The sequence below is a fragment of the Taudactylus pleione genome, unplaced genomic scaffold, assembly GCF_031769625.1.
Source record: "Taudactylus pleione unplaced genomic scaffold, aTauple2 ptg000377l, whole genome shotgun sequence".
NCBI classification, from domain to species: Eukaryota; Metazoa; Chordata; class Amphibia; order Anura; family Myobatrachidae; genus Taudactylus; species Taudactylus pleione.
In genome coordinates this window covers 2,319,112-2,335,663 of record NW_028284778.1, presented here as the reverse complement: position 1 = coordinate 2,335,663, position 16,552 = coordinate 2,319,112, and the positions used below count along the sequence as shown (strand labels likewise).

The window sequence follows — 16,552 nt, the reverse complement described above, 5'->3', positions numbered from 1 at the left end:
TGACTAGCAGCCAGAAATGCAGGCTGACCTTATGCCTGAACCTCAACTTGACCCAAAGCAGCAGCATATCTTCTCTATCCACCTGAACCGATAAGGAGATCAAATAATTATTGCATAAAAGGGGGGAGACAGAAATTAGATGGAAGATGACCTCCCCTCCCTTTTGCTTCCATTTGTGACCTCATCTTTGTCAGCCTTAAAAAAGGCCATTTTTAATTAGGTTTTAACAGGACTGACCCGGGTCCAGTGTAAACAGCGCAGAAGTGCAACACACTCTGTCTAGCAACTCGCTGATCCTCTCCTCAGAGCTTCTGAGCCCTACCCTTTAAAAATAGTATCCACCCCATTACTTCAGTACAAGAGGTGCTAGATTTGCAAAAGTTATTTTACTTGACTGTGGCCTCCCTTTATACATTTCCAATGATGTGACCTATGTTTAGTTTCAGAGCCCTGTAAAATAAAACCATGTCTAAGTGATCTATGTCCTATGTTTATTCTGATAAGGTTTCTTACAGTACCTTGATGGAGTGGCAAAAGAAAATTAATTTATGTGTCCGTTTCATCCAGTTCACATAAAGGGATTACACAGAAGGAATTATGACAGTCTTTCTTGTTGATATGTGTGTACTCTTTGTGGTGTACACAGATGGTAAATGTTGGGCACCGGCAGGAACGAGTGTTGGAGACACACCAGCCAGATAGATGTAACTCACAGTTACACAGGCAGGTAGCTGAGGGGGAGTGGAGCATACAGCGGATCAGTTGGTCTTGTATGTGTAGCTGTAATGCAGGATATTGCAGGGTCACACTGGAGCTAAGTACTAAACATCCATGTAGTACTGTGGTGCCCAAACACAGTGGCAAGATGGCACAGTACATGTGCAGAAGACCTAATGGCGGCCATCTTGGTAAAGGACAGATGCTTCAAGTAATGGAGCATCATGGAGGTAGCGCAGTAGAGCACTCCATATACCAGCATTTCTACCATATAAACTTTTGCACACTGATTGCCAGCAAATCATATTTAAGAGTGGAAATGCCTATTGCCCTGCCAGGTTTCATGCCTGTGTTCTTTCTTCTCTGTTCCATGAATTCATAAGATGACAAATATATTCTCTGATTCAATGACTACTAGTCTATGAGCTTGATTTCACAGCCACATGGTGCAGTTTTCAGGCCCAAATGTTTCTACATGTGGTTACAATCAGTGATGTATGTTCTGTCCTTATCACTTTGTAACTCTACTTGCAGTCAATGACATCCAAAACCTATATTAGGCTGGGTACACACCTGCACGATATCGGCCCGATTTGGCCTATTTAGCCAAATTGGAACAACAGATCGGCCATATCGTGCGGTGTTTATGCCTGATTTGCGCGCTCCAGCGGTAGCATGCACAGCCAATCACACGGTATCGCATGCAGCGCCATATATTTTAATGAAGGATGGAACAAGTAATTGTTCCATCATTCATTAAATCATGCAGTGTGTACCGGTAATCATGTGATGTCCAGGTGAAGGCAAATCGCCCTGAACATCGGCACGATTGCCGGTCGTTTAGGTGTGTACCCACCCTTAGAATGATCAATGATTAATATGGCAATATGTTAATATATTAAGAAATGTTATATGTCTAGATTTTAATATGAAATGTGTTGCTTGTATTTCTTTCTTCTATAGTAGAGTTGTGAACAATTTTGAAGCCAAAATGTGCATGTAAAATGCTGACCACAAAAGTGTTATCCTGAATGACACAAACTATTTAGAGGGATGTCTGGTATGACTATGGGGGAGATTTATCAAAGTTAAGGTAGAGATAAAGTACCAACCAATCAGCTCCTGAATGTCATTTTACAGGCTGTGCTAGAAAAATGTCAGGAGCTGATTGGTTGGTACTTTACCTTTCTCTGCTATAACTCTCTCCTATATACTGTATTCAACTACAGAAGTTGTGTATCACACTTGCAAAACACTTGCAAAAGAAATGGTAGTTGCTCAGATCAGCTTAATTGCATAACACAGGTGCTTGTAAAGGGCGGGGATTACACTGAACACTATGAAACACGTTAAGATAGTTGACAAACTGCTGGATTATAATGCTATGTATCACCTTTATTAATCAATGTAACAAGATTGCAGTTATAATTCATTTGACAATAGTGTTTAGTGTTATTACAGTCCACTTTTTTGATGTGACAATTTACAAAGATAATGCTGGGCTACAAGCCAGGCAGGCTTTATGGGAAAGCTACTAATGCAATTCAATGCTACAGTACATGGTCATAGTTTTAAACTCTCTTCACTTACATGGGATCTTCCATTGAAGCATTAAGAAAAGGTATCAGGGTACCTACTAATAGCTTCTGTCATTTCAAAGACTGTGCTGGATGAATGGTAGCTAGAAGCTGATTGGTTGATTTTTGCAACTTCTCCCCCTTTATCACTCTCCAAGGCTTGATTCATCTCCCCCTATAAGCTCTCAAGATTTAGGGGTAAATTCTCTCTGTTCTCATATATACTATTTCTGGAATATGCTAGCTAATTTATATATTCATATGACATATGCCGATTCTCACTGCTCTCAACTCCAGGTGTACAGTACTGCTGGTCACACTGACAAGTGCTGCCATCTGAGGGGAGATGTACTAACAGGGCCGGATTAAGGTTTGAGGGGCCCTGGGGCAACAACTTTGTGGGGGCCCCTATCAATATAATTGTATATATTTATATATACACATACACCACACAATATATTTATATACTTACACACAGATACATACAGTCACACAGAAAAACACATATATACACTACACATACATGTGTCACACATACTGTACATTACACACAAACATACATACATACACACACACACAAGTCACACACACACATTTCACACACACACACTTACCTTGCACCATCTGCACTGCATGTTTTGGATGGGGAGGGGACCTGGCAGGAAGTCACCATGTTATTAAGCTCCGCCCCCCTCATGGCTTTGGCCATGATTTGCAAGTCAATCGGAAAGGGGCGGAGCCAAATGACATAATTGTAATGGAAATGCATCATACTGGCTCCGCCTCCAGCCAATTGACCCGCGAATCGTGGCATTTTGCCGGGAAGTGGTTGGGGCTTAATAACGGTGCCTGCTCTTGTGCAGCTGCTGTGTGGGGGCCCTTTAGGTGTGAGTGCCCCGGGACAACCACCCCTATTGCCCCCCCTATAATCTGGCCCTGTGTACTAAGCATTAGAGAGTAAAAAAGTGGAGAGAGATAAAGTGCCAACCAATCAGCTCCTAGCTGCCATGTGACAGGCTGTTTAAAAAAATGACAGGAGCTGATTGGCTGGTACTTTATCTCTCTCCATGTTTAACACTCTTCAAGGCTTAGTACATCTGAACCTTATGTTCAATCCAAATCCCTAATATAATATACGCTGTACAAAGTGATATATTATTATTATTATTATTAGTTACTTTAGAAGCATATTATCCATCATTTGTAAAGCTTTTATGTAATAAAAGTTAATTCCTTGATGCATTTTTATTTTACTTTTTTCCACTTTTATTCAGTGGTTTCATCAGAAGGTTAAATACATCATGTCTGATCTCAGTATTGGAACTAATGGAGGATTAGTTATAGGTTACATCACTATTAAAAGATTGGGCACTTGCAAATAAAAACATACAGTACAGGGCCAAATGTAATAGGGTGAGAGATTAGAAAATGTGAGAGATTAGCAGTAAGCTCTCACATTGGTCGAGTTTTATCTTCAAAATGGGAAAACATCTGGATGAGAATTTAAATCGTGAGAGTTTTTTTAGTCTAAAAACGTGAGTTTGTATGTTCTCAGACTCTATTACATTGGCCGAGTTTAAAAGTGTGACAGGTTACTGCCAAACTCTCACATTTTCGAAACTCTCACCCTATTACATCTGGCCCACAATGTTTTATAAAATAAATTCTGGTTTCTGACTTTATTTAATGATAAAAACATTTATAAAACCAATATTGATGCAATCTGACATGTTAATTGTATGCACCAAGCACATTGATCTCAATAAGTAATTTCAAATTAGATAGCCCAATAAACAAAATATTACTTGCATATGTACAACAATAGTAATTATTGCACAGCGTTGTATATGATCATAGAAAATCTTTTGATCTATAAAAAAAAATCATTATTTTACAGTTATTCTAATTGTCATTTGTAAATTAAACCTAAACTGCAACTTCAACTTTGAAGAAATCGATAGTTACTAATACCCCTTTCAGACAGAAAAACTAATTACCGGGTTGAACATTTCAACCCGGTAATTTGCTGATTAACACGGGTCCTTTTTCCGTCTGAAAGGGTCAACCCGGGCTGAAATTCCCGGGAATTCGACTAAGGAGTTTACCAGGGTCGAGGACACGGGAATTTCGACCTGGGTTGGCCCTTTCAGACAGAAGAAATACCTGTGTTAAACGGCAAATTACTGGGTTGAAATGTTTGACCCAGTAATTTGCTCTTCTGTCTGAAGGGGGGTTTCAGGCTGGGACCAGCATAACGACATGGCATGCAAATGCCGGGTAAAAGCCGGTATTTTAGTTTTTTTCTGTCTGAAAGTGGTTTAAAAGACAACAGTGGATAATATTAATGTAGTGTCATATACTACTTTACCAAGTTTCACAGTTTTACAGGGGGGATTTAAGCTTTCTATTTGTAAGGTGCAATTGATAGTGACATTGTGTTTCCTTGTCTGATAAATGTTGTGCTCCGGACACATTTTTCATGTTTACATGCCTCCATCGAGATGGCTGACATTTCTACTGTGTAAGTCTAAAAACAGTGATGCAATATGATATACAGTATACTCACAGATTCTTCAATGTAATAGAGCCATGGGTAATATTGCACTGTAGCTCGCCTGGTGATTGCAGATTTCACTGGTGGCTTTCACACCTTCTGGTAAGTGTTCCACAGAAAGGGTTACAGAAAAAAACAACATGGTGTCCACTGTCACATATGGTGAATCGGCAAAATCAATCCTACAGGATCGTATTCACCCTTTACAAATGTGTTATTCGCTCTGGACATTGATTTATAATCCCGATGTCCATCGGTTTAACAGTAATGGAATAAGGTCTGGTTATCTCATTAGAGAACAGTATAATGACTAGAGATGTGCGCCGACCCTTGTGTTTTGGTGTTGGTTTTGGATCTCCCCTGGTTTTGGATCTGGATTGGTTTTGCCAAAACCTCACCTCTGTGTTTTGTTTTCCTGTTTTGGTTTTGGATCAGGATTTTTTCTTAAAAAATAAAAAAAACAGCTAAAATCACATAAAATGGGCCTTTTTTTTGTTCCTACACTATTAATAACCTCAATAACATTTATTTCCATTCGTTTCCAGTCAAGTTTGACCACCTCACAGCTCACAAGGGGACCAGGAAGTGTGCTTTCCAAAAATAAATAAACAATTGACTTAAATAATGCTTTGCAAATCTTCTATAAAGGCATTTCCCAAACTGTAGAGGGACATAAAAAAAAACATAGTTAGTTAGTGGCCTTCAAACTGCCATTGTTCCCACTGTCCACTTAACCATATGAGATATATTGTGAACAAGCGGAACATTTCAGACCTAAGGTTTAAGTATTACGTTGTGTCTGCGCCATGCCTGCTTGCTGGAAGTTGATTTTTTCATCCTAGAGGGGGACCAGGAAGCGAGCTATCCAAAAATAAATAGACAATTGACTTAAATAATCCTTTGCAAACCTTCTGTTCTGTAACGGAATTTCCCAACCTGTACAGGGACATTAAAAAAAACAGTTAGTTAGTGGCCTTCAAATTGCCATTGTTCCCACTGTCCACTTCTCTTAGATATGTGAATGAATGTAGAGGCCAAAAATTGGGTAGACCACACATGGCTGATTGATCCACCTTGGTGTCTGGATTAGTGTCATAAGGAAGAGGAGGCTGTAAACTGGGTGTCATGTTATGAGTTGGCCATATGGGGTATGTTGCTGTTAAGGGATCATGCTGGTTATTATCAGTGGACACATTATAGTTGTTGTTATTCTGGGTTGCCATCTCCTGAAGGGTGTTTACCAACAAACAGAGACTACCTACCTATCAGCTCAGACATAGACAGTTCCTGAGGAACAGAGCTCTGTTCTCTGGATGGAAGCCAAATAGGTGGGAGCCCCTGTTCCAAGTCCAACATCTGAAGCTCTTATCCCTCCACATCATCTATGATAGAAGAAAAAAAATGCCATTGGGGACATCTAGCTCCTCTCTCTGTACCCTGCTTACCCTGTTTGGACTGGAAGTCCAGGATGGATGGTTTGGAAGAAGAAGGCCTAGCAACAGATGGGGATGGTCATTATCAAGACCTGGTCCCCCCAGTAGGTGTAGTCTGGGAGGTATTGGTTGGCATGCAGGTAGCGGAATAACAAAGGCCTCCATGTTGTCTGTGCTTACAATTCCGTATTTCAGTTTGCAATTCAGGTAGGAATAAAGTCAGCTAAAGAACACAATGACAGAATCACTGGATGTCTTAGTGCATTCAGGCCAAATACGATCCATGAATTCCCAGACTGATAAGACAGATGAATCCTTTGCATGTAATAATCTATAACACCCACCTTTGCCAGGAATTACCAGACACTTTGAAGGCTGTAACTTTGAATTGCTTTATAGAAAACATGTGAATGAAACCTTTCCACACTGCAGAACATGATGGAGAAATCCCTTGAAGTTCAGCACCTAGAGCATCTTTTTTCATGTTCTCTGAGGCCTCTCCTGACTTTGAAGAAAGATTTTCCACACTGTAGTTTTCCATTGTGACTTTTTAATGGTGATTTCAATGTTGTCCACTGGCTGAGATCCATCTCATCTGAGGGTTGGGTTTTCCCCATGCAAATGAGACAATTCACATCCAGAAGGTGACTCTTATGTTTAGCCGTGGTGTCAGTCTCTCTTTTGGCAGAATTAGGCTTTAGCTTTTTACAAATATAGGCTTTAATTTTTAGAGCATATAACTTTATAAGCTGTTAGGATAACATTTGTGCTATGTTTAAGATTAAAAAAAACTTTTTGTAACCCAATAACTAAAAAAAAAAGTTTTCATTGCAATATTCATGCAGCCCCTTGACAGACAGCAGCACAGCACCCCTGAGCAGCTATGCCAATGACAGGTGTGGCTGACACACACACAAACAATGTATTTATTTATTATTTTGGACAGCAGCCCCTCGACAGACAGGAGAACAGCACCACTGCACAGCTACGCCAATGAGAGTGACAGCCAGGTGTAAAATTGATCATAAATTCATTTAAAAACAATTCATTGGGTGCAGCCCCTGGCTGTTAAATTGATCATAAATTCATTTAAAAACAATTCATTGGGTGCAGCCCCTGGCTGTTAAATTGATCATAAATTAATTTAAAAACAATTCAATGGTTCCTAAACCAACCATAACATTAATTTAAAATGTCAGGCAGCAATGCCCCAACCAGCACATAATGGAAAGGAAAAAGGTGCAAGATGGAATAGTCCTTGGGCCCTCCCACCCACCCCAATGCTGTATATGAAACAGGACAGTTTAACAAACCAATCATTTCACTGACAAGGACTGCCAATTGTGGCTGAAATGATTGTTTTGTTTGGACCCCCCCATAAAACAAGCTGATCCCATACACAAACTGGCTTTACATTACAAGTTGTCCTCATCATCCCCATCAGTGTGTACATCCTCTCCTTCACACAATATTAATTCGTCCCCGCTGGAATCCACCATAGCCTCTGTAATTTTTGGATGTAATTGTTGGTAGAGGTCTTCCTCGTGGAATTTGTAATTCATTTTAATGAACATCATCTTTTCCACATTTTGAGGAAGTAACCTCCTACGTCAATCACTGACAAGGTTGCCATCTGCACTGAAAACTCTTTCGGAGTACACACTGGAGGGTGGGCAACTTAAGTAATGCAAAGCCAGTTTGTGTATGGGACTCCAAATTGCCTCTTTTTCCTGCCAGTACTGAAACGGACTGTCTGATATGTCTATTAGGATGTTATCTCTGAAATAGTCCTCCACCATTCTGTGAATGGAAGCCGTATCACACTTAGTCACAGTAGAAGACATGTCACTAGTAGGCAGTTCTCTCAGGCCCAACCAGATGCCATTTTTTGGTGAACGATCTGCATGACCAGCAGGCATTCTGTAAGGAAAATGTAGTTTTTTCCTGGCAGCTGCAGAAACTGAAGGAGGAGATGATGTCGTTTCACATGCGGCTGCAGCTGACAATTTTTTGACCAACAGCTCTTTGCATAGTTTTAGATTTTGGTCTGTTGGAAAAAACCTCACAAGGTAGGACTTAAACCTAGGATCCAGAATGGTTGCCAAAATATATTTTTCAGTTTTCAATAGATTGTCGACTCTTGGATCCTGGTGAAGTGAATCAAAGGCTTGATCCACCAGTTCGACATACTTTGCGCAATCACCCCATTTCAGCTCCTTCTTCAATTTCTCCAGCTGTTTTTGCAAAAGTCTGATGAGGGGAATGACCTGACTCAAATTGGCATTGTCTGAACTAACTTCACATGTGGCAAGTTCAAAGGGTTTGAGAACCTTGCAAAACATGGAAATTATTCTCCACTGCACTTGAGTAAGGTGCATTCCCCCTCCACGGCCTATGTCATAGTCCGTTGTATAGGCCTGGATGGCCTTTTGCTGTTCCTCCATCCGCTGAAGCATATAGAGGGTAGAATTCTACCGAGTTACTACCTCTTGCTTCAGCTAATGGAAGGGCAAATTTAACTGTACCTGCTGGTCATGCAATCTTCGACAAGCGGTTGCCGAATGTCTAAAATGTCCGGATATTTTGCGTGCCACCGAGAGAATCTCCTACACGACTGTGTCAGTTTTTAAAAAACATTGCACCACCAAATTAATTGTGTGAGCAAAACATGGGATGTGTTGGAATTCGCCCAGATGTAATGCTCTCACAATATTCGTGGCATTGTCCGAAATCACAAATCCCGAGGAGAGTCCAAGTGGGGTAAGCCATTTAGCAATGATTTCCCTGAGTTTTTCTAAGAGGTTCTCAGCGGTATGCCTCTTAGTGAAACCAGTTATACAAAGAGTAGCCTGCCTCTGTATCAGCTGTCTTTTGGTAGATGTTGCTGCTGTTGCTGTTGTACGCAATACACCTACCCAGTGGGCTGTCACAGTCATGTAATCCTTAGTTTGCCCTGTCTCACTTGTCCACATATCAGTGGTCAAGTGGACAGTGGGTACAACAGCATTTCTAAGGACATTAATAAGGTTTGGAATTGCTCTTCTAGCGAAGTGGAATCTAGAAGAGATCTGGTAGCTAGGACACAGGACCTGAATTAACTGTTGAAAACCCACTGCAGCAATGGCGGATACTGGACGCACATCTAATACCAGCATAGCTGTTATGGCATCAGTAATCCGCTGTGCAACTGTGTGATTGCTGTCATACTTGTTTGCCCTTGCAAACGATTGTTTAACAGTTAATTGCTTTTTGGAGGATACGCTACAAGTAGTCTTCCTCCTGGTCCCCTTTTGGGATGAAGATCCACTGACAGCAGAAGCAGCAGCAACAGGCGTAGTCATCAAGGATCCTTCTGAGGAATCACGGATAGGAGTAAATCATGCTTGGAATACCAACATTGGATTCAGCAGGACTACACCCGATGACGAATGAGGATGTTGATGATGCAGGTGTTGGAGATCGAAGGCGCTTGGATCTCACAGAGAGGGAGAAGGTAGGTGACACTGGACTTGTTATGTTTTGAGTTTTGGAACTTGGCAACGTACACTTTGATATTTGATGAATGCGCTCCAAGTGACGTAACAAGGAGGAGGTTTCTAGTTGGTTTAGGTCCCTCCCTCTACTCACTCTTGCATGGCAGTGGTCACATATGGCTTGACAACTGTTGTCCGGATCGGGATGGAAATAATTCCACACGTGAGAAGTAGATTTTTTTGTCTTTTGTCCCGGCATGACAACAATGGGCTTTGGCTTTTTCAAACCATGGGCAACAGCTGTTGACTTACTTACACAAAGGACATCCTCGGCATCAACATCCTCATCACCAACATCTTCATCATCAACATCCTCATCATCCTTAGCGCCTTCATCAACCAAAATATCCTCCTCCTCCATGTGCAATTCCACAGAAGCATCCTCAATGACTACGTGTGCAAGATGTTGACTGCCCTTCCCCACATTTACAAAGGTCAAACAAATGTTGGAACTTGGAGGACCCTCCAGTACACTAGTATTTAGGTCGGGCTCACACATGGCAACCGCGGACACACTTGCACTCTCCTCGGGGATTTGTGATTTTGATTTCTCAGAGCACACAGTTGGTTTTTCCCGAGCTGTCTTAACAACTTTCACATTTTTAATTGGACCACCACCACTACTACTACAAGCAGAAGGGCTATCAGAATCAGCAGTCTTCTTCATAAATTAAGAAGACGAAGGCCTTATCCTTTCCTTTCCACTTCGTGTAGTGAATGGCATATTGCCAATTTTTTGTTTATCTAAAGTCAAATATCCTTTACATTTTTTTTTCTTAATTTCAGTAAAACTTGCTTTACCATATCGATGGCGTGACTTAAGCCCTGAGACATGGGCCTTCCTAGAGGTCGAGGAAGTTGACAGCCTTGCACTGCTGGTGGCAGCTACAACATGTGGTTCTTGGCCTTGCTTTCCTGTCATGTGACAGCCCTCCATATTTTTTCTGCAGTCTAGAAGCAGTGTCACAATCACCAATAGTGTAGCCAAGGTGCGGTTACAAAATTCACACACGCAGTCGTGCGCACACACAAAAATATTCCAAAAAAAGACAAATGATGATTTTTTATATTTTTTCTGCTCCAGAAAAACTTGGGCCCAGAGCACAGTTTGAGCACGACTGGAGTCAGGCTGGATCTTGTGCACTACTGCAGTTAAGCCGAAAACTCACCCACAAAAACAAGAAAAAAATATGACACATTGTTTTTTTTTTAAAGAATGACTGGAGTCAGGCAGCACAAGGTTGCAACTTGCGTAACTGGCTGGATCTTGTGCACTACTGCGCTTAAGCCGAAAACCCACCCACAAACAAGAAAAAATATAAGACACTTTTATTGTTTTTTTTTAAGAATGACTGGAGTCAGGCAGCACAAGGTTACAACTTGCGTTACTGGCTGGATCTTGTGCACTATTGTGGTTAAGCCGAAAACCCACCCACACAAACAAGAAAAAAATATAAAACACTTTTATTGTTTGTTTGTTTGTTTTTTAGCATGACTGTAGTCGGGCAGCACAAGGTTGCAATGTGCGTTGCTGGCTGGCTCTTGTGCGCTACTGTGGTTAAGCCTAACACGCATTCACACACAGAAAAATATAAAAAACACTTTGATATTTTTTTTTTTACTTTTTTTTTTTTGGAGTCCAGAACTTGGGTCCAGAGATGGACACAGCACAAGCCCAGGACACAGCAGACAGCCCAGATGGATCACCAGACAGCACAGTGACAGTGACAGCACCGTGACCACAGACCAGAATGGATCAGCAGACAGCACAGTGATAGTGACAGCACCGTGACCAGAGGCCAGAATGGATCAGCAGTCACCAGCCCAGGACACAGCAGATAGCACCAGCACCTCTCCCAGCCCTACACTACCCACCATCCCTGTTCACTTTCCACAGCCAGAGTGAAATGGTGTCCGTCGCGTGGTCCCTTATATACTACATTGATCATAGAGATGAAAGCTCACGAACCACGAGATTTCTGTCTCTATGGTTTTGCCTCGGTTTTGAGAACCGAGTAAGTCGGGAACCTCCGAGCCTGCTTGGATCCGACTCTGGGAACCGAACCTGCTCATCTCTAATACACATCCGTGCCAATAATGAACAACAATCCCAATTAATCCTTTCGCTGAATCTATACCTATCTACAAAAATATAAGTATCACCTTCCTAAGATACACAAAGCACTTACGTCACACCCTGAGAAACCCATAATTTATGGTATAGTACCTGTTTAGATTCATACATTAAGGCTATTACACATATATTACAAAAAACCTTAGGGATACAGTGGACAAAGGGTTGGGGTTTCCTGACAGAGGCAGTCAACCATTATTTGATGGAAGATCCAAATATCTCAGACAGCAGTCATGACTTTGTACTTTATGCAATTTTATTTATCCTTACAAGTATTTTTACTTTGATAACACTTATTATTTACAAGCACTTGAGATGGCCATGGGGACAATGTTTGCTCCTAGCTTTGTCAACCTCTGCATTGGCTGATTCCAACATCAACACATCTGGAGTAACCCATATAGAAAGAACCTGGTCCTATATGGCTGCTTCATAGATGATTTGTTTATTATTTGGGCAGGGGATCTTGATCTTGTACATGAAGTTGTTAATTATTTAAACACTAATAGTTTTGAAGTTTACTCACACTTTCAATTATGACGCTGTCAATTTTCTTGATATAATTTTCTCAATACAAGATAGTATGGTTGGTTCTTCAAACTACAGTACATGAAATCAGTTGGGGTGAACAATTATTTACACTATTCTAGTGGCCATTTAGACCATGGGTCAAAAATATCTCAAAAATCTAATTACTGAGATTAATACCGGCAACCAAAAATTTTGGACGCAAAAAACAGCGTTTTTTCCAACGATTTTCTGGTCTTTTTCTCTGATTGTTTTTTCATGCTATCCAATTAAACCCTGATTTTTAGTGCAAAATGTATTTCATTAAATTTAGCAAGGAAATATAGAAACAATGCATATATTTGAGAGCAGTGTCAGGGCCATCATCAAAAAACATACAGTAGCTCAAAATACAAATGCACTTGAAAAAATATAAATCTCTGTAATATATGTCGAAGCCGGATGATTGGCTAAGACACAATCGGAATCTGCAAGACGCCATTTTGCGACTGATCGCTCATCACCATTTTAAGCTACAATTCACGACATAAGTACAGACAGCGATGTTATTATAATCCTTCCAGGAACCATACCCTGATAATAATAATATACAACACTCTCACACTGACAAACACATCAAACATCCAAGGTTGACAAGACGGATTTTTGTGGATTTGTCTGTGACAAGTGATTAAAGAATATACAAAGATATGGTGAAGCATTTGCTCAGTACACAGAACAGTATGCCTATGAAAATTGAACCACAATACAGACATATATACTCAAACAGAGTGAATTAGGAAACCGTTGTTCTATCAAAAGCCATTGTGGACCGTTAGTAACTGAGGGGGTTTAAACTAAGTAAACCATTGTATTTGTCTGAAGCTTAATCGAAGTAACCTTGCCTTCGTGAGTTCATTAGAGACCATGTGACCATCTGTGTAAATCCCATTGTCTGTCATATTTTTAATCCAGACAAATAAAGTCATAGAGATATATATATAAATATATATTTTCATACACACAAACGCATACCTGCACAGCACTAACTAGCATCCTTTCCTCATATTCTTAATGCTCACATATCACACAATTACATGAAGATGTCCCGCATTAATAAAGGTTATTAACCAAGGTTTTACTCTTATTTACAATACTGTGAAATGTATGTTTTATGATATCTATGTTTTGGTACATGATAAGTAGACCGTGTTTGGTACCGTTCGAAACTACTGTGTCGTTGCAGGCTTCCGGTCCTGTCGGCGGGGATATCGTAACATGTGTCTATGAATTATGAACTGTTAGAGAGAATAACTACTTGAAATGTTGTATGCCATAGCCAGATTAGATTATTATGCAGTGGGAAAGTGGATACAATGAAGCTGTTAGAGGCTGGATTGTGATCTCTGCACTGACCTATGAAATGAACTAAGAAGAAGAACCAATGGGAACGTGCCAACTTGCTCTATTGTGTTGCTTATCTCAGTATGGGTATATATGTGGGTGCTCTGAATCGGGACACTCAGTCTACGGTCTTGCTGTTTTGCTGTTGACGGAGGTTTCATATTGATGCTGGTATCTGGTTCCAGAGCGCACGCATATGTATTGACTGTACCTTGTGACTGTATAATTTATTTGCGCTAATTGTCTAGATCACAGCATATAACTATCTGTACTATTACTTTGAATAATAACTTTTTGTGCGTTGGACCACAGTTCTAAAGTCTGTGAGCATTTATTATAGTGTGCGATTAATCACAGCGCTAATTAGCGCCATCTATTGTCTTAGAGGTTATAGGCAGGATTGTCTTAGAGGTTATAGGCAGGATTGTCTTAGAGGTTTAATTATGTCACAACATATATATCACCAGTGACCTCATGAAACCGCAAAAAGACCCACAAATGTAATGAATATATTACACAAAAACTAAATATTAAAATAAAAACAAAAGAAACATTGAGACTGTAGGGTAAGTAGGGGGGAGGCAGAAAGGAAGAAATGGAAATAGAGCAGAATATATACTGTATAAAACTATTCTGGTGAACCAGTCCATTACCATTGGAGGAGAGGAGGAGCACCATCTTACTGGGATAACTGCTTTAGCCGCATTGTTCAAATGACAAAACAAAGATTTCTTATATTTCGAGAGGGGTCTGGATGATAAATTAAACAACCAAAACATAGGATCTGTATGGACTGATTCATCTAAAACATTTGCAGAAAGGTTGAGAACCGGATTCCAAAAGGGTTGGAGGATAGGGCATTGCCATCAGATGTGGAATGGGTTACCCGAGGCCTTAGAACGCTAGTAAATATTTGGTACACCAATCCCCATCTTAGAGAGGGTTATCCGGACATCTGTGCCAACAGGAAAGCAACTTATATTGGATCTCTATGTCACCAACACTGGAGGAACAGGCATGGTTCAATTTAAATATTTTTCCCCACTTATCTTCACCTAGGCCATCCCCAAGCTCACGGTATAAATCAGAGACATAGTATGTATCGGGGAGGTAGAGCTAGCACATAGTTGTTCAATAGGAGTATAAGCCAAATAAAGGGCCTTAGAAGGACCGAGAGATTGCAGGAAATGATGCACCTGAAGATAGTGCCAATATTCCCTTGATGATAGGTGCCACTTCTCACGTACCTCAGCAAAAAGTATAAAGCCACTGCCACTCACCAGCTGTCCAACCTCAAAAAGTCCCATCGCATGCCAGGAATGAAAATCTTTAATATCCATAACCGGAGGGAATCATTCATTAAAAAGAAATTACATAAAAGAGGAATTAAGTGAAGATATTGAGGGGGACTTCTGTATAGTTTTCCAACAACTTAAAGTGGGTCCAATAGTAGGATCAGAGATATTAGGGAGGGTGGGAAGCTATGGAGCTATTGATATAGAGATCCCCAATGCATGGTTCTCAATTTGCACCCACTGTTTGGGAGTATCTGCCCTAGACCATGCCAAAATTCTGTGAAAGAGACAAGCATGGTAGTAATCCTTAAAATTTGTGAGGCACAACCCAGCTGTCTTTATGGCATAACATAAGGTCTAACTTCAAATGGGGTCTACCAACTCCCCAGACAAATTATCTAATTAGAGCCGGGACATCTAGAAACCATCTGGGAGGTAACTTAATTGGTAAAGAGTTCATTTTGAGAATCCCTAGCCTCCCAAACCATGAGAAGGACCTGGACTTCCACAACTGTAAACTTGAGCATAATTTGTCTAATAGGGGAGTAAAATTGGTCTCAAATAAGCAGGAAAGGTCTCTAGTAAGAATGACACCCAGATATTTTAGTTGAGAGGTGTGCCAAGTAAAGGAGAATGCTGATTTAAGGCCCACTACCATCTGAGGAGGTGCTGTAATATTCAGGGAAACCGAATTAGAGTAATTAACTTTAAAATTCCTCTAATATGTTCGGTAATGAGATGACAGGATTTGTAATCATGGCCAGTAAATTTTTTGGCAAATAGAGCCAGTTTATATTCACCACTGTGCAACCTAAAACCCGATACATCCAGATTTAACCTAATTGACCTTGCCAGAGCTTCCATACATATAATAAATATCAGGGGGGATAGAGGACAACCCTGTCTAGTCCCATTGTTAATGGAGAAGGAGTCAGAGAGGGAGCCGTTGATTCTAATGCAGGCAGAGGGAGAACTATAAAGGGCGAGGATACGCTGTAAGCAGACAGGACCCTGTCCCAGGTGTCACAGTACCCCAGACATACAGTAAAGCTCCATCTACCCTGTCGAATGCCTTCTCAGCATCAGTAGACAATAAAATAGCTGGGGTGTCCGTAGATGAAATATGGTGAATGAGAGCTATAATTTTAGAGGTATTGTCCCTAGCTTCACGGCCCGGAACAAACCCTACCTGGTCGCTATGAATAAGAGAAGGCAGGAAATGTTTAAATCTATTTGTGAGAAGCTTCGCATACAGTTTTACATCTATGTTCAAAAGGGAGATTGGGCGAGATTGGGCGATAGCTGGGACAAAGGGAGGGATCCTTGCCATCTTTGGGAATAAATGGGCTTCTAGAGATTGGTGAGAGAGGGGGTCTTATTTTAAACAGTATTGAAGGT

General features: G+C 40.7%; 1 protein-coding gene across 2 annotated transcripts in view; it reads left to right on the top strand.

The window, feature by feature from the left end:
* Positions 1 to 16,552, top strand: part of LOC148508013 (uncharacterized) — an 81,987-nt gene that overhangs the window by 42,991 nt on the left and 22,444 nt on the right. The gene's annotated exons all lie outside the window — the stretch shown is intronic.